The following is an 18,970-nucleotide window of genomic DNA, read 5'->3' as shown; positions in this document are numbered from 1 at the left end:
TGAGTTTTGAATTTAAAATGCAAATCTCTGCAGTATTTTCTACTTATTTACAGAGTAAACAGTTACATAGTTCAATCTAAATCTGAGTTGAAAAAATGAAATTGTACTTCTCTAGCGCTGCATGCACATCTGTGTCCAGCTCTTTGTTTTAATGAATTGAGAAGCTTGAATGTAGATTAAACTATCTTTGAAATTCGAGTAGCCTGAGCAAGAGCCCGAGCTCCTAACTGTTCCTGTGTAGCTGCTCATTGGCAGCAGATCTGAGGCGGTTCCAGGTGTGACTGTGAGCAGGATGTTCTTTAAAAAGAGAGCACCGCTCTCAGCAAAACTACCCTGAATAAACAGAGGATAAGATAAGCAACATCCTGCCGCTATTTATTTCAAGTGATGCCATTTATCGTTCAGCCATTAGAGGGCAGCCTTGAGTTCAGAAGCAGCAGCAGCAGCACGGCAGACAGGATCAAACTGCAGCAGCACCTGAGGGGCAATTAGAAAGTAAAAAGCTGAAAATAAATAAGTGGAGTAAGACTATGAAAATAATGTGAATAATATGCTATGACCTTTACAGGCACCAGATCTCAACCCTGCTGGACACCTGGGGCAGATTTTGAACTAACATGTCAGACTGTCGACTGCTTTACTGTAAGTACCAATACCACAATGTAAAAATAAAGCAGTGCATTACAAAATTAACTGATGCAGAAGTGTTGATGCATAAGTATCATTTTACTGTTGTAGCTGGTAATGACTTCATATACAGTTTGCTAGTTTATCTCAGTGTCAGGCCCCCTCTTGAAATACTGGATAATATCACTTCTTTGAGCCATGAACTGTTTTTACAAGTATAGAGGGGACATGTCTCTTTGGTGGAACTGCTACCAACTCATAGAGATCTCAAACATGACAAGGAGCCTCAAGTAGAGCCTTGTGTTTATTAAAGGGTCACAAGCCAAAACGATTAAAATCCAGAGGTTTCATCTTTAACAGTGTAGATTCTGTTTTACAAGCTTATCATATGTTTTTTGTTTGTTTTTGTTTTTTCTGAAACTCAAGTGGTGAAGTAAAAGGTGAAATATCTCCCTGTGAAATGTAGTGGAGTAGAAGTATAAAGTAACAAGTACTAGAAATACTCAAGTAAAGCAATGACCTATGGCCTTACCAAGACATTTAATGATGGCTTTTGATGTAAATCTGTCATTGTTTTAATCACATTTTATAGCCTTTACTGCAGTTCCCACAAACCTGAAACCGTGAAATGAACAAAGTCTTAAAATCAAGTGTGTGCTCACTAGATAATAATTTCAAACCCAACAGATTCCACAGAGTGACAACAGTATGAGGCAATATTTACTCAGGGACTATGAGGATGGATGATACACTGAGTCCTCTCTCACTACAGGACACATTTCTGATGAGATCTCAGTAAAGAAGGTGGGGGTGGAGGAAGGTGGTGGTGGTGGGGATGAGTCTGGAGGCGGAGCAACACAGGAGCAGAGTGTTTGATGTGACAGCTGGAGATTGTAAGAATGAGGGGTGACACAGAGCTCGAGCTTCCTCCGCGCCGGCCGGTCATCCAGTCAGACTGTCAGTCATTCACTCTGAGATCCCAGCTCTGTTTACTCTTGTGTTATTAACGTGTGTGTGTGTGTTTATGTGTGTGTCCATGTTTATCCTCAGGCAATAGATCTGGGAGAAGTGACAATGTGGCGTGGCCCTCTGTCAGTCGCCCAGTAAAGTGGCATGCGTGTCAGCTCTCCTGACAGACGCTCTCATCCTGCTGGCCAGCGATGGCGGCTGCAAATGTGGGACATGTCTTGTGACAGAGCGACACAGCCTACACGACAACTCGGCGTGCAGACAGGACACGAGCAGTCAAGTTTGATGTGAGGGGGTCACCGCTGAGGGCCCGGGCTCTCAGAGGGTGAGTGAAAGCTGCAGTGATCTCTGCACAGCTGGAGACGCTGCGACTATGCTACACCTCACTTAAAGTCTTTTGTTCCTAAATGGATGTAAGAGAAACCTGTTTTTGTCAAAGATGTGCTGACATGGTTCTTGAATGTGTCACGTGCAGCATGTTAATATCAATAAATCATTACCGCACTCTGGGATATTACTGTTAACAAATAAGACCATCACTGAGAAGATTGGCAGCCTCTACCTGGCTCCATATTGTATTTAATTTTCTGTTGAATCTTGGATTTGCTTTATAGTACAAGATTAAGTGGTTTAGCACATACAACAGGAAAAGGGCCCCTGGTCTTACATGCAATGGGAATCCAAACATTCAGAGATTCTCACGAGGACAGATGGCAGATGGAGGGAAAATGAAAAATCAATTCCAATGTCTCCTCTGAAACAGGAAGCACAAGTGTTTGTGTATAGTCATTATTTCTGAATAGACTACCACTAACTGGTTAGAGATAGAAGGCGTTCATTCTTAAAACACATGAGAGATAGGAAAAACTAAGATTACACATCCACAAATTATTCGGGTGGGGAGGAGATTACAAAAGAATGAGGGTTTCTTTTTTTCCCTTACAGAATTCATTTTTTTAAAATTCAGATAGTCACAAATGATGATCAAGTGTGTAGAGAGGGCCATAACGCTGTGCTTTGCCAAATGCAACTGGCTCCAATCCTGTTTCTCTTTTTGTATCTCTACAGTTCCTCCTGCTCTTTGTTCAACAACTTCATTTAAATGTGTCATATAAAGTTGGCCTATATTATAATTCAAGTTCAGCCTTTTGTTATGTCTGCTGTAATTCAGAAATTGCCAGTTTCACTTGTAATTTGCACATCGGCAGCTATTTTGAACATTATTATTTCCTCGAGATACAAAGGTTTAGATTAGATAACACCATTTTAAATTCTTCATGCCTTTGGCTTTTTTTTTGTTATGGAACAAATTGTACCATTTTGTGCATTTTGTGCATGTTGCATTTTTAGGCAAGTATCTCCCCCATCATTAGGCTGACGGGGGAGATACTTGCATGTCAAAACAAACTAAACAAAAGAGTTAACACCCCTCTCCAGTAATTTTCGTACAGTCCCTAAATCAGCTGCTTCATCGACTAAATGGACCATGTGATCCGATTTTTTTTTCGCAGCTGCTGTTTCCAAGGTGAAGAGTGCTTTTGAACCTGAGGCTTTAAGCCAACATGGAAAAGTGCTAAAAAAAAAAAACTGGCAGTTTCAGCACCTACAGTTCCATGACTGGGCAACCTCTGTTCGCTGACAGTGATCATGTGATATGATGGAGAGCTCCAGAGAAGCCTCTAAATCGACCCTTCCGCTGCTGTTTCCAAGATCAAGAATGGACTATCAATAGTGTCACACAATCCCCATCATGCACTTCTTCCTGCCAGCCCACAGATGGCACTCTTTGCCACACCTGAGCTCTGACTCACACCACTGATCTGTGCTCACATCAAGATCCTCAGGTTTCTTTTCAGACTCAGACAGTTAGATACTTCATCCCCTCCCTGTGTGGTTCAGTGCTCCGGCACTCCGCTCTGCAAGGATGCACCACACCACCTCCCAGAAAAGCGCTGGCCACAGTTTATCATTGACTGTATTGGGAGCATTTAATGGCACAATCATGATGGATTCTGCGAGCAGTTGATTTATTGATCACTGTCCTCGGCTAAGCTGTGAATACTCAAACAGTTACCAATCACCTCCAGAAATCACCTTCCCCTTTCTTCTCCAAAGTTGTAAATGGTTTTCCCTCTGCGCCACAGGTGACTTTGAGACAATAATTGATTGAATATTTGTGAGGGATTACATAACAGCAGCTGAACCTGCGAGGTGTTCCTGTGTTGAATGTGGCCGTTTGAGGCTGTCAAGGACTTTGTCCATCCATCACTGAGGAAGAGGAGGGCTGAGCCGAACGGCAGTGGTGGAGAGGAAGAGGGGAGAAGCAGAGGGCGCCTGACAGATGGGCTTAGTGAGTGAATCATTGACAGGGGCCTGCTAACGGATGCTGGCTCCATCAATAGCTCAAAGCCTGTGTGATGAATTACTGCAGACAAACAATGCTGAGTAAGCAAATGTGTTTTTAACAATGCCAGGTGAAAATATTACAGCTTCTTTGCAGAGCTTCAAACATCAAATTGTAAGCTGTATTCATCTGCGCTGCATTCTTCTGGTGTACAAGGGCACACAGCCAAGCAGTGGCAAAGCATAAAGCACAGCACTTTATTTATAGTTTTTTTTTTCATCTTTTCATATAATTTTTTATTTCTTACTTTTACTCATTTTCTAATGATTATTCTTTACTTTGCACTACCTTTTTTTGGCACAGCTTCAAAGCTATGCCACCTTGCATTTCACGGCGCATATTGTGTGAGCATGTGACAAATAAAACCACTGGATCTTGAGCTTTTAAAAAAAAAAAAGATTTCAAGATTTAATTCATAATTTTTTTCTTTTTACGCAACTTTTTTATCTAAAAACATCATATTTGTAGGTGGCACCACACTGATGCAAGCACATATACAAATAGGTAAATATCATCATTATAGTGTCATTATAAAGTAAAAAGATTGATTAAGATTTTAAACAAATTAAAATCTCTTATGCTGTTCTTTATGTTATTTATGGTTGGGATTTTTTTCAGCAACAAACATTAAATGTATTTCAGAGTGTATCATTCACACCCTGGATTCAAATTGTCAACATGAGTTTGTTTGACTGCACTGTAAACACATACACCAGCTGCTTTTCTGTTGTTTTTCTGTCAAAATAGCTGCTGAAAAACTTGCTGCCGTCATAATTCTGGGACCTGTAGTCTTAAATCACACTTGATTGTTGCCAAATAAATAAGGACTCAAATCTTAATAATTATATCTTCAACAGCAGTGTTTCAGAAATACTAAAATTAAAATTCAAACTTTTGTTTCCAATTTTCTGCTGCTCAAAAAAGGGTAGCTTAGAAAATGTTAACACCTCCCTCGCCAAACTAATCCTCTCCCCTCTCTGTGTGTCTCCTCCTCCGCCATTAAATGCAGACAGAACTCCACCAGGTGCTGCTGGAAACAATGCCTGGCCCATACAGGGATCAATGCCAGGCCACTGATGGGCTCTCATTCCTTCACCAGCAGACGTGATAAATGACATGGCCCATATGTTTCAGCAGCCTAGACTCTAGCCGCCAGCCTCCTTTGTCTCCACATCTAAAGGGAGCTATGCTGTGAAAAATGTAATGCGCACACACGCAAACAAAGCACACTTAGACACACACACATTTTTGTTGAAAGCCAGGATATGCTGTATCTTTGTATCTATGTTTAGGCAAGAAATGATGACAAAGACTCACTAATTGGAGGCAAATCCCTATTGTCTATGATAATAGATTTTAGTAACTTCAGTAAGTGATCCTTTAAAAAAAAAAAAAAAAAAAAATTGTGTATGCTCTCTCTCCTCTTCTCCTCTTCTTGGCAGCAGTAAATCCTGATGTCTATACAGGTAGCAGTGCTCTGGCCCCTGCCTGCCGTGTCCCAGGTGTCTTGTCAGCTGTCAGAGACGTCCAGCAGCAGACAGGGATGGCATGACCAGCGGGCCGGGCCGTGTTGGACGGGTCAGCCGTCAGCGTTGTGGACAGACAGGCATGTGGCATTGATCTCCCTGTGACAGGCTGTCAGAGCCGCCGGAGAGCCACCAACCAGCACTCGCCCCCTGTCATCCCACCTGATTACAGACAGAGGGGAAGCTCTGAATTCTCAACTTGGCACCCGGACTCCACTGCTTCCTCCCCCGCCGCTGTACAGTACATCCATTGTGGCTTCTAAATTCAGTAGGCTTCTTTATCTGTGAAATGCACTGGTGTGGTGGCTGGCTCAGTAATAGTGTTGCTCTCTATTAGATATTCCAATTGAATGTTTGCTGAAAGGGTGATTCTGTTCGGGCACTTCTTCCTGCTTCACTTCTTGAAAATGTGTACCTGCAGGGCAGACATAGTGAAGCAGACAAGTCCTACAAGAGGAGGAGATGCAAACCTGTCAAACGACATTATTGCTGTTTTATAACAAGAGACATCTCTAGTGGTAGTGTATACTTGAGTGTGTGTGTGTGTGTGTGTGTGTGTGTGTGGTGTGTGTGTGTGTGTGTTTACCCCAAACCACTCTCTGCCCCTCATTCTATGTGCTCCTGCCTGACAGGTGACATTTGGAGCGGTTCAGGAGATATATGTGCCATTTGTATCCATGGCAGGGTCAAAGCATGTTACATGACCTGCAAGACAGAGAGATAGAGAAACGATACTAATCTTGCCTGGAGATCAATACGGCACAGAGAAGCACTGATAATTGACCGCTGTCAATCAATCAGCACTGTGTTTGCGCAGCCATTAAGTGTCTCTTTGTGGGAGGAAGAAATTCTGTAGGTAGGCTGAAAAGGCCTGAAAAATAAAAGCTCAGATTTCTTTTTTAATCTCACAATTTATAGTGTTTGCAGTGTCAGAGCCTTTACTTAATAAAAACAGCAATACTTCAATATAAGAATATTACATTCAAAGTAAATGTCATGCATTGCACATATACTCAAGCAGTGTAGTTAAGTGCAGTTTTGATCTACTTGAATTTGACTTGAATAAATCTGTTTTACGCTATCTCACACTTCTGCTCCTCTACATTTATTTTAAAGCTTTAGTAAGTAGTTACTTTGCAGATTCAGATTATTAATTACAAAATAATTATTATTATGCATTATCACAGATAAAATTTCCAGCAGTATGTGAATTAAAATTAGTCCCATTTTTACCAGCTGCAACATTAAAGTGATACAGTATGTACATGAACGCATCAATAACTATACTCCAATAATATAATATATATATTATTCTGAAATGGACCATTCTGCATAACGAGTACTTTTACTTATGAATATTTTAAGTGTATTTCAAATTTCAAAATCAATATAATAATATTTCATCAGGAGTAAAAGCATTGAAAATGTCACATAAGTAAAAGTATGACAGTATTATAAGCAAAATGTGCTTAAACACACACAAAAAATGAACCCTGTAAGTGTTTAACTATTTGATATATAATATCATTGATTACTGATAATGATGCATTCATTTCTAAGTAGCATTTTACTGTTGTAGTTGGTCAGTGTAGATAGGTAATTTGATGTACAGGCAGGTAGTTTAATGTACAACACTGCATCATATCTTATAAGGTGATCATATGTTTTGTTTATAAAATCTCTTGATGTTTACACTAGAAGCTAAAGCTACATCAGATGAATGTAATGGAGCAAAAAGTACAATGTTTCCCCCTGGAATTAAGTGCAGTATAAGTATAAAATAGCAGAAAATGGGAACGCAAGTATACAACACGAGGTACTCAAAATTGCACTACTAATTGCACTAATTGTACTACGGCACTTACGTAAATGCACTTGATAATTTTTCACCACTTAAAATCAAACACATTTGTGGCTTGAAATGGCCTCAGCAGCTGTTTGGCTTTCGTTGCCATCAAGAAAATGTCACCTCAGAGACACAAGTTGTGAAAGAGTTATTCTGAAACATCATTAGTACAGTTAAAAGAAATTCAGAATCAAAAACTTCAGATCATCCATAACTTGCAGTAGGAATTTCACAATACAGTTACAACATTGTTTTATGATTTTTTAAACTGTTTTGTTTGGTGACATTGTGTAGAGCAGAGCCTCAGTCTGAGGTTTTCATCTTTAATTATCAGAGAAAAGACATTGTATACACACTCTGCAATCATGAAGGTATTAGTTACATAAACAAGAGTATTTCCATAAACATGTCTGTGACATGACTGATAGACCACCAGTCTGCAGTCCACAGTCCAGCTAGCATGTCTGACTGTGTTAATGGGCGGTGTAGTAAGCTATGTCTGGACTGGTGGTGCACCACAGCGGCACAGTGGATACACACACGTGTAGACTGCACAAACAAAAATGCAAACACACTTGAACACACACACACACAGACACACACACACACACACACAAACACACATACACCAGAGGCGTAGAGTACAAATGCATGTGATGTTCAGAGAGGAGGTGACATCAGAATATGCAAAAAAGACTTTGCCGCAGGCCAGAGATTTTTAATGATGAATCCATTCATTATAGAATAAGGTCATTATGCTTTTGTTGTCATGAAATGTACACATTCATCATCGGTCCACCCAGGACCGAGTCCATTGTCCCTCTTCTCCGGACGACCTTGGCTGGAAAATTTATAAAGCGAAAACATAACAAACACACACAAATACAAACACAGACACGCGCAAACATGCATACTAGTGCACACATCAACATCCCCAAGGACAGCAAACATACACACCATGAAATATTTTTCTAAACCACGTTCATTTCATCATACCATTTATAATGCAAGAGAGGAAATGCAACAAAATTATGCCTTTTTTTGTGTGTGTTGTTCAGCTGTTTCATATCCTTAACAGAGACTAAACCAGATATATGAGCCTGTAATGAAACATTTTATGCTAATTGTATTTGTTTATGAGCAAATTAATGGCAGCCGTGCAAAACGGATGATGATGTGAGCACATACACAACATGATAGGATTCCTGAGGAATTCATTAGCTGTTTGCAGGTAATTAGAGGAAATAATTAAGGTGATTAGAGTGCGTCACATACACACACACACACACACACACACACACACACACACACACACACACACACACTCACACACACATACACACACACTAGTACAGTATACATCAAAAGATCTCCCCTACCACCCTCCCTGGTTTTCTGCAACTCTTTGTGGAAAGTGCTGACAGTGCTGTCTAGAATAACCCAATCACTGAATACGGAGAGATTTTGATCCCTCTTTCTCCCCTCATCTTCTCTGTCCTTATAGGTCTCCTGTTTGCAGGGACCCCCTCCAGTCACAAATCCCTCATAGGAGCCCAGCTACAATCTGACACATGCAGAGGTGGCATATTGGTGCACCAAAGATACAATCGAGTGGAGCGCTCTGGCAACACAATGCAGGAGTGATAAATCAACAAGCTGTAGCTCCCCAATATAGACAGCACAGCATCACAGACAATAGCCCGCTGTCCATCTGAATAGCAGGGCGGTAATATACACACACGGAGACATATATATATATATATTTAGAAAAATAACTGCAGCATTCCTGCGATGCACATCCGGCAAAAATCAAATGTTCATGTGTGTAGCAGGAGCTGTAACATGGAGGGTAAAACCCGCTGATTATCTGAGTGTAATAAGCAAGCAGCCTCTTCTCCAGTGTAATTGGTCTGCAGTGGATCTGCAGCCGAAGCTCGTTAGTGTCACAGCAGAAATAATCACGCAGTAAAATCCCCTCCTGTGACTGATCACCATATATCATACACATACACACTTACAGATGCATGAATGATTCCCTCACACACACACACACATAGACACACACACACACAAACACACATACACACACACACACACACACACACACACACACACACGCACACACACACGCACGCACGCACGCACGCACGCAATCTCTTGATAGGTGGAGCTTCAGTGTTATAATGCAGATTTGTGCATTAATGCAGGATCTGGAGAAGAACTGTAATAGGTTGTCATGTGAATTGGAGGCAGTGTGATTTATTTGGATGAATCTTTGTTGCTATTTTGTGTCACAAAATTGTTCAAAATGTCTGCTTTGCTTCTGTCATCTCAGACCTAAAACACAGCAGAAGTGCACTGTGCAAATGCAATTTCAGGTTTCATCTTCTTCCCTCTGAAATATGAGAGTCCCATTGTAACACATTGTACAGAAGACTTTTCTGAAACTGATACAGTCAGATTTCCTCTGTCATTCAAATTGTTCACATTCAACAATATGAGATTTTGCTGATGTATGACTTGATGCTGCCACACTTTACACCAAAACAAAGATTTATTTCTCTTATTTTTCTGTCTCTCTCTCTTTAAAACAAAAAACCTTTCATATTCTTATTCTCTGTTGAAAAAAAAAGCCAGACACCGCCTGATTGATTTTTGAGAAATTCATCCCAATAAGTTGAGGTAAATTATTTATTTTCTTTCTTTTCAAATATATCCTCCCACATGCAAAAGTAATATGCTCTATGATCTGCTTTAACTGTTGCAGAAACACCTATGTATTCTGTGTCTGCATGTTGTTCCAGATATGAGCGTAGTAAGAAAAAACTGCTCTGATTCCAGCCTTAGAAACAATTGCAGAAAACATCAGTGAAGCCACTGATGTGCCTTAGAGGGAAGCAGTTCTACACGACTGCTCCTGGGAGGAGAAATACTGAGTCGATGGCATTGGAGCTAGTATAGTTAAAAGAGTGTAGACCTCTTTCATTGTTTAAGATGAAGGTGAAAGGCAGCGTGTGTGTTTGTGTGTATATGTGTGTGTATGTGTGTGTGTGTGGGTGGTGACTGATGATCCTGATTCAGAAAGGGGACCTACACACTGTCTGAAACAGAATCAAACTCCGACACCCAGGTATACACCACCTGCACCAGAAGTCATTTAAATGTCCTCCTGGGCCATCGTAACATCAGGAAAATTCAATCACCCTGTCTGCTGTTGGACGGGGGACAACGTTCTCTGAGATTACTTGCAAAGAAACTTAATAGCTAAGAGCATTAAATGCTGGTTGTTGCTAGTACTGCTGCCAATAGTGAATAAATGATTTTGGCAGTGTATACAGACAGGGAAATCAATACCAAAGGGTTTTCTGTGGCGCTGGGCTTCTGTATTCATGTAAACATGGGAAGTGGTTTTCCTTGCACCTCAGAGCGAGATTACCACTCACCACTGGAGGCCTGCCCGGGTGCAGAGGAAGATGCCGCTCTCAGCTTGAGTCTGCCACCGGCAAGAAGATGATATTTGGACATCACCTATTCCAATACGACGTATGCAAATATCAGTCAAATTTTTTTTTCCTGGTTGCCCACGCTACATGTCAACGCAGGGAAAATCTCTGCTTTGATAAGTGAGTGCTCAGGCAGAATAACTGTTGCACATTTAGTGGCAGCTGCCTAGAAGGCTTGAAATCGTGTGATCAGTGATAAGCTAAAGCTATATTTCATGAAGTGTCTCTGTTACGCTTACTCTAGGCTGCTGGATCTTTTGCTCTTTTGCTGTCCCGTCCCCCGTTGTGACCCCTCTCTCCATATCTCCATCCTGACTTCAGATAGGGGGCAAATGGAGGGACGGAGACGGGGGGCTGATAGGAGGAGGATGAGGAGGAGAAGGAGGCGGTGGTGTGGAGGGGGCTACTGCTCAGCCATAGTGACCGGGTGAAAAGGCAGTGCAGATGTAATTTGTCCTCAATGGCTGTTTGGGAAGAGTAATTGTGGTGACATTGGCGGGTCGATAGTATGGATTTTTTGTTTGGAGTGCCCTGTGTGTGTGGTGCTAAGGGGAGGCCAGGAAATATAACACTGCTGCTCAAATACAATAAAAATGGATCGAGGGTGTGGTGGTTGTTTGCAGAGCTGGTAGCCATCGTTTGGCTGTGGATGTCATACTGTAGCTGCTGTGGTTATCAAATACACCCCGCCGTTCTGCCCTATTAACACCAAATGTTCAAGGCTTCAAACAGGTCTTTGAAACAGGCTTAAATGCTGGAACAAAACCATCAGTTAAGAGGTGTTTCACTGGAGCAAATATGTGTCCAAATAAACTATACAAAAGACTGGCCGCGCACTGAGACAAATGCTGATTTGTTGAGCCCTTTTTAATGCACTTCTCAGTACACCATGACGTACTGATAATGATACATAGCACTGTAGCAGAAGTGTTGGGACATAAATGCTACAGTGTGATGCTAATGTACAGGAAAACGTGGAGGTTTTTAAAACGGTTGGTTGGACAGACCCTTGCTCCAGTGATGGTACAGTGGCGGCGGGGGGTAAGGAGGAAGCCTCAGGGGGAGGTCAGCGGACGCCAGCTCTGGTGTCCCAGTCAACTCAAACACTCATCAGGCAATGGTGTGTGAGCACAATGTGTTTTGTTCACCCTAAGAAATGTAATGAGGGAGAAGAAAAGGGGTTATGACACAGCGTAGGGACATACACTGTCTGTCTGTCTGGCGTTAGATGCAGTTTCATGGGGGGTTGTGAGAGTGTATGACGTTGTGCATTTAGAAACGCTCATATGAACTTGCTAGCAGGTACATGGACATTTTTACTTTTTAAATGAAGCTTCATTTAAAAGTAAAAGTAAAAGTTAAAATCTATTTTCCAAGAGTGAGCTAGCCAAGAAGCGCATATGCATTCTACGTCTCACAACAATTTGTGGCGCTGGCTGTACTTGTGCAGGGTGGTTTTGTGTGGGATCTGTCTGATGTATGACTATACCTCATCTTGAAGTGTCAGAAACATGCAAATACATAATTTCTTTGCCATTCATCTTGGAATCTGCTCCGCGCTGCGTTGATAATGAACAGTGTGTGTCCCATCTTAATAAGACGCTTCCCACTGCGCCAGGGCCACCTCGTCGAACACAGCCAGGCCAGACCCGTCTCTGTCACCCCTGTCATCTCACATCAGATCCTGTTTCACTCCAAAGCGTTGCTCTTTGGGTAAAACCATTAACAGAGTCAACAGACACAAACAGGACCACATTTTGACACTCAGCCGCCGCCCTGACGTAACCGAGCACGACACCTGACGTGGGGAAAAGGTCACACGACTCGTCAAAGAGACAGGGGTGCCTCAGATGGAGGACACGAGGACTCAAAAATGGACGCCTCCCGACGGTGATGATGGACACATGGCTGAAGCATGGCCTTCTGGGAGCGGTGGGAGGAGTGCACGTCCTGCCGGGAACTGTCCCTTCCGGTTCCTATGTCCTGCTGACGAGTGGTGTCCTCGCTGATCTCACATGATGAGGCTCACGCTAAGTAGGCAAATCAAATGTGGTTAAGTGTGGACAGTTCCACATGTAATCAGGGCAGGCGTGACTGTCATCGGTGCTTGCAGAAGTTTAGCGGATATTCACATGGTTGCTCATTAAAATGGGCTTTATTTGAAATATGAGATAACATGTTGAATAAAGTGACTAAAGTGCATTTATTTCTATATATTGCATTGAAGGTCATGCAGAATCTGTAATATTCATTGACATGCATCATTTTAGCAAGTTAGCTAATAGCAGTTTATTTTTCTGATGATTTTTGGAAACTCAAATACCTGTATGTGCCTGTACATATCATTTGTGCAGTTTCCTTAGTTTGTTCATGTTGTCTGTTTGTATTCAATGTTGTTACATTGTGTTCATGGTCAGGACTCTCTTGACAAAAAAGATTTAAATATTTGTGAGACTTTTAGAAAAAGACAAAGGAAAAAACATATTCTGACATTAAGACATATGTAATGCCTTCTTTTTGCGTGTTAGATAAGAAGATCAATAAAGCTCTCATATGTGTAAATTAAATATACTACACTCAGCATCCAGTTATAATAGACTACCACAAAGAAAAGGGAGAGACAACTAGCCATTTGTCCTACCAGCACTGCTGTGGCTAATTCATTTACATGTTATAGCTGGTTAGTTTAAAGTAAAAACATCACATTGCAGTGTTATGTTTAATATTCTTCATCTTCCAGCAGAGCCAGGCCAGCTAAGCTAACCAGCTGCTAGCGGTAGCTTCATACAAACACGAGTGGTATCAATCTGCTCATCTAACTCTCAGTCAGAATGCAAAATATCAAATATCTTCTTCCAAGGCATGGAAAAGTCTGACTGTGGCCATATAAGGAACATTAAATGTTTCACTTCCAGGTTCCTTGGATGAAACTGGCTCTCCAGATGTTGTAAAACTCTGTGTTGTTTTGGTGGCATCTCTGAATGTGGGTTTTTCCAGAGTATTTACACATGTAGAACAGTAGATTCACAAAGTGTAACAGGAGCAGAATGCCCAGGGCTGATAGACACAGAGAGGTTTGCTATAGAGAGCTAGTGAGGCAGGGAGAGAAAGAGGAAGAGGGTGAAAGAGAGATAGAGAGTCCCTGGGGCCCCATTAGAGGCAGTTCTGAGGGCCTGTGACATCTGACTGGATCAGTGTTCTTCAGTCAGAGGCTCTCCTCTTATCCACTCCTCTGCTGGAGTCAATAAACACATCACCTACGCACAAACACATACACACACAGTAACTGAGCCTCTAGGGTGAACACCAGATTAGTTCATTTAGAGAGGGTTTGATTCTTTCTCCTTGAAGGTGCACAGCTTACTAAAGACTTAATGAGAATGTCAGTGCTGTTGCATATATGTGTTGCATTTGGAATTGGACATTTTCAAAACATAGTCGTTTTGGAAATTGTTATTTCTTGACTGTGAGTGCAAATCTTTTTATGTGCTGCATAGGATGTAAATGTTTGCAGGAATCTAAAACTTTTTAGTGTGTAAAGAAGAGGCAGTTAGCGAGGACACGCGGCTAACTTGACAGAAAAACCAACTGACGAGCTGTAAACACTTTTCTCTCCAAGCTGACAGTGCGGTGGCACCAAGCAGGGTGAAACTTTGAAAGTCAAGCGGTCCTTTATCCATCCCTGCTCTGACCTTTCTGCTAGGCTGCCCTGTATTCACTGGCTGTCAGTGTGAGTTTGTCAGGAGCCATCCGTCTCTGTCCACCTCCACCCCCCTCCCCAAATCCCTGCCGACCCATTAGCCGATAGGATCCGGGGGAGCGGCGGCATGGCCAGCCTATGGGGGCCTCTCCTCCCTCCATCCCTCCTCCCCCGCAGCCCTGGTATCCACGTAGCACACAGCTCATCCAGGTACCCCAGAGAGGCAGAGCTAGCTGGCTATATATATATACAGTATGTAGCAAAAGCATCAACACAGCACTACTGTCTGACGTGTGGCCCATGGGAGCTGCAGAGAGGCTGATAGCTGCTGGGACACAGGGAGAGCTGGTGGCAATGCTGCTGCTCTACACTGATCTGTAGTGTCTCAACTCTAACAGTCTGCATGTATATGGACCAGGAGCCAGATGCAGCAGCTGAGTTCAAACTCAGACTAGTTCTATCCTGAGTGTTTAACTAACTGAGAAGATTAACATTAGCTTAACATCTGACGTGTTTAGATTTCAGAGGAAAGCAGGTGGGAAACATGGTGGACCTGACACATGATCAAAACGCAGTTTAATAATGATGCAAACTGGGAAGATTAAGACAATATACATAAAAAACATTATAGAACCTTCTAAAAATATCAGGCCACATGATTTTGAATCAAGTTAGCATGTGCATATATTTTTGAAACACATATTTCTCCATGTATCCATGTATATAAATAAAACCTAGTCATACATTTAGAAAGGACTGGCTGCTAGGCCTCCTGAAACGGCCAACTTAGAGCTTGTGATGCATAGTGACTTCCTGTTTCAGCTGGTTGCTTTTGATTGGGGGGTACTGCAGACACTTCCTAGCAACCAATTATCTTGGTCATCTTAATTAATATTAAAGTTTTAGCTAGCTACCCTGTAAAACTTAGGAGACATCTTACACTCAAAGTTAGTCATGCATTCAAAAGCTGGCGCAACCCATTCCATTTTTATGTTGATATATGTCATGTTTCAGGTAAATTCTTCTTACATAACATCACAATTTGATGTTAAAGTCTGCGCTGGCCTCAAGAATAGGAAGATAGACTTGATAGGATGATAGAAAGGGGGGCGTGAGGAAGAGAAAGTAAACGAGAGTTTGGAAAAAGTGATGCAATTGTGAACGATAGAAGGATAGATGGATAGCTGGAGCGATGGAGGAGGGGTAGAAAGGTGGAGGGAGGAGAAATAGACAGTGAGAGAGGGAGGGAGGAGGCAGTAACATTTGATTAATGGATGGGTGGTAGTGGGGAGGTCTAGGCAGACTGGGAGAGAGCAGAGTGACAGTAATAAAGTGAACCTGCTTCCCATTCATCTCCCTCAACCCATCTCCCGTCTGACTGGTAGGACTTTACACACTCTGACTAATGCCTCGCTCCGCATGCGGGCACAGACAGGAGTGCCACACACGGCTTTTGGCTGCTATATGCCGCCACATAAATGAACACGCACCTTCTCATGGCCTCCCATCGTCGGCTTCAAGCTCATCCGGAGCTCAATCATTCATCAGCAGTGATGGCTGTCTGAGAGATCAACACTACCTCATCGCTTTTTATGGCTTCTAAATCATGTTGTGTATCAGACTCATCTGGCGTAAAACAATTGCTATCGTCGCTTTAACAACAGGTCAAACATGGCGGTCGTGTTCGCCCTGGGACATACGCCACACGACCTTTCCTCAAAACGCAATGTGAGCTTTTTGTATCAAACTATAACAACATGATGATGATCATGATAATTTGCTGCTGTTCTGCTGCATTTTGCCCTGCTTTTCAAGGATGAGTCTGTTAAGCGGCGGGGCTAAGGTAAACAGTGGTGTTTAGTGACCTTCCCTCTGGCTGCCGTAATGAGATGCATATCCCAAATGTAGCCTCATTAACCTGTCCTGAGCTGTTTCAGGTCACGTGTTTTACATTGATTCCGCACTGGGAAAACGTAACCCCTCCGTAATAGGGTTATGTTAGGGTTGTTACCTCTGCTCATAACACGCTGCCTTCACTCAGGCTTTCTGTAATTATAATAAATTAAACATGGCTCACAGTGGAGAAGATGAACCTAAATATTCATCCTTCTGGGATTGTGCGTTGCATTTAAAGTGAACCTTCCCTGACCTTGCTAGTGAGTCAAGAGCCTCACCCACATCCCCCTCAACCCTCCCTCCCCACCCAAATGAATATATTATTAGAGTCACTCCTGCATATAGTGTAGGTGAATGTAATGTTGAAATAACTTGTAGATGAGCAATCATTCATCTTTCAGTCAACTTCCACTGCGCACCAGTAAATCACCAGTGTTTGAAACCACGAAGCCTCAAGCGAAAATAAAATGTATGACTAAATTGGCTTAAATTACTTTGGCACTGACTTGATAAAAGACCCTCCATGTTATTTCAATCATTAGTGGTTTTAATTGCTCCTAGGTATAATGAACACATTACTAATTGATAAGGAAACCAGTAACAGTAAAAATTCCTCTCCAATGGGCCCCACCTGCATGGGGTAAATCTGTCTTCATATCAGCCACATGACTTTTGCCCGGGCAGACAATAGATTAAACAATGAATGAATGATTTATTAGCTGTCGTTGTCATGCTATTTAGATGGATGGGTGTACACGCGGCATGACCTCACTTCCTTGTTCTCTGCCTTGTATTCGAGGGTATGAAGAGAGGAGGGGGGTGGATGGGGAGATGTTGGCAGGGCGGGGCGGGTCAGGCACACCACTGGCCACTGACAGGACCCAGCCACTTGATCAATGATCCCTAGATTCGATATTGTGCCGGGGTGTGAGGCAGCTGCGTCTGAACTTCAAATACATATGGAGGGACAAAGGTGTGTGTCTGTAAACTGTCTTTGTGTGTGTGTGTGTGTGTGTGTGTGTGTGTGTGTGTGTGTGTGTGTGTGTGTGTATGTGTGTGTGCTTGTGTGTGTTTGTGTGTGTTTGCGTGTGTGCGTGTGATGGGATGGAGTGCCAAGCCAGAAAAGTAACTACCTTTACTCTCTTCCAACCTTACCTCCCCTCTCTTCCTCTTTCTTCCTCTCTCAAATGGGTTATTCTGGCGATGGCCCTGACAGGCCATGGTTTGGATTTTGATTTATGTTCCTGTGAAGCTCAAATCAAAGATTCCATCTACTGCTGCTTTATGGCAGCTGGGATGATGAATGGTGCAGTCTCTCGGTCAAACCAAGCCTCTGTGTCTTTGCCCCACATTTTAATTGCTAAAGTAGCCAGTCATCGCTCAGCCCTCCTACCCTCTCCCTGCCTCCTAACCTCATCCTTTCTCTGCTTTCCAGCCCATTGTCTCTCACCCTCTCTCTCATTCACGCTCAATAATATACCTTTATCTCCTCAAAATGTCTGCATGGTATAACTTTCCTTGATAAAACTTCAAATTGGCACCTAAAGAGTAGCCATGTGAAAAAAAATATAATCGCTACCAGCTTATCCAGATATTCAACCACTGAAGTCTAACAGACATCGCTTAATATTTAGAAACAGTATCTTGTCTTTTCATCTCCTCTACACTATTTTACACCTCCAGCGTTAGCACATGATATACAGCAAACAAGTCTGATGAGGGGGAAAATTCATTCCTGCATCAACATAAAAAGCCACTTTATTTGGAGGAAGAATGCGTAGATGTCAAGCTCTGATAGAGTTTATGTTTTCTCACTATTTTTCAAAAGTAAACACATTCTGCGGTACATGACATTACTAAGTAGGTTAAGTATAGCCCGGGGCCATCATCCATCAGTACAGAATGAAGCGAGCATATTCTGCTCGATGAGAGGTGAAAGTTTTCCACTGTGCCACGATGACATTTAATTTTTCACATCTCCTGCGTGTTCCTGGGATGAATTTTGGCAGACCTGGTGCAATTTAGCTGCTTGGCAGTTTGAAATTGGGCGATGAATCACAACGTGGATTCAATGGGAACCAGTCAGTGTACAATATTTTCTCTATGTCAGAATGGAAGGAGAGAGAGAGTGAGATACAGAGAAAAACAGAGAGAGAGAGAGAGAGAGAGAGAGAGAGAGAGAGCTGCTGAGGCTTTAGATGGTGTTCTCCAATCATCTTCCACTCACACAGCCTATCATCCCTTCCTCTCCCCCTTCAAAAAACAAAGTGCCAGAGTCGACCATTAGAAGAGGAGCCGTGTGTGGCTGCAGATGTCGAGCAATGGCGGAGGTCTTTAAGGTCTGCAGTTGGATATTTTGACAAAGAGCAGTGAAGAAAGAAATCAATAAAGTCAGGACTTTGCCAGTCACTGAGCAGAGCGCTGGAGAATGCAAAGCTCCTCTTCAACCCCTAGACAAACTCAAAATGAGCAACCGATAGACTGACACTGCCTCTGACA

The sequence above is a fragment of the Seriola lalandi genome, unplaced genomic scaffold (genome assembly GCF_002814215.2).
Source record: "Seriola lalandi dorsalis isolate HSWRI2012SDOR001 ecotype SW California unplaced genomic scaffold, Sedor1 jcf7180002054553, whole genome shotgun sequence".
NCBI classification, from domain to species: Eukaryota; Metazoa; Chordata; class Actinopteri; order Carangiformes; family Carangidae; genus Seriola; species Seriola lalandi.
This window is presented reverse-complemented; position numbering follows the sequence as displayed.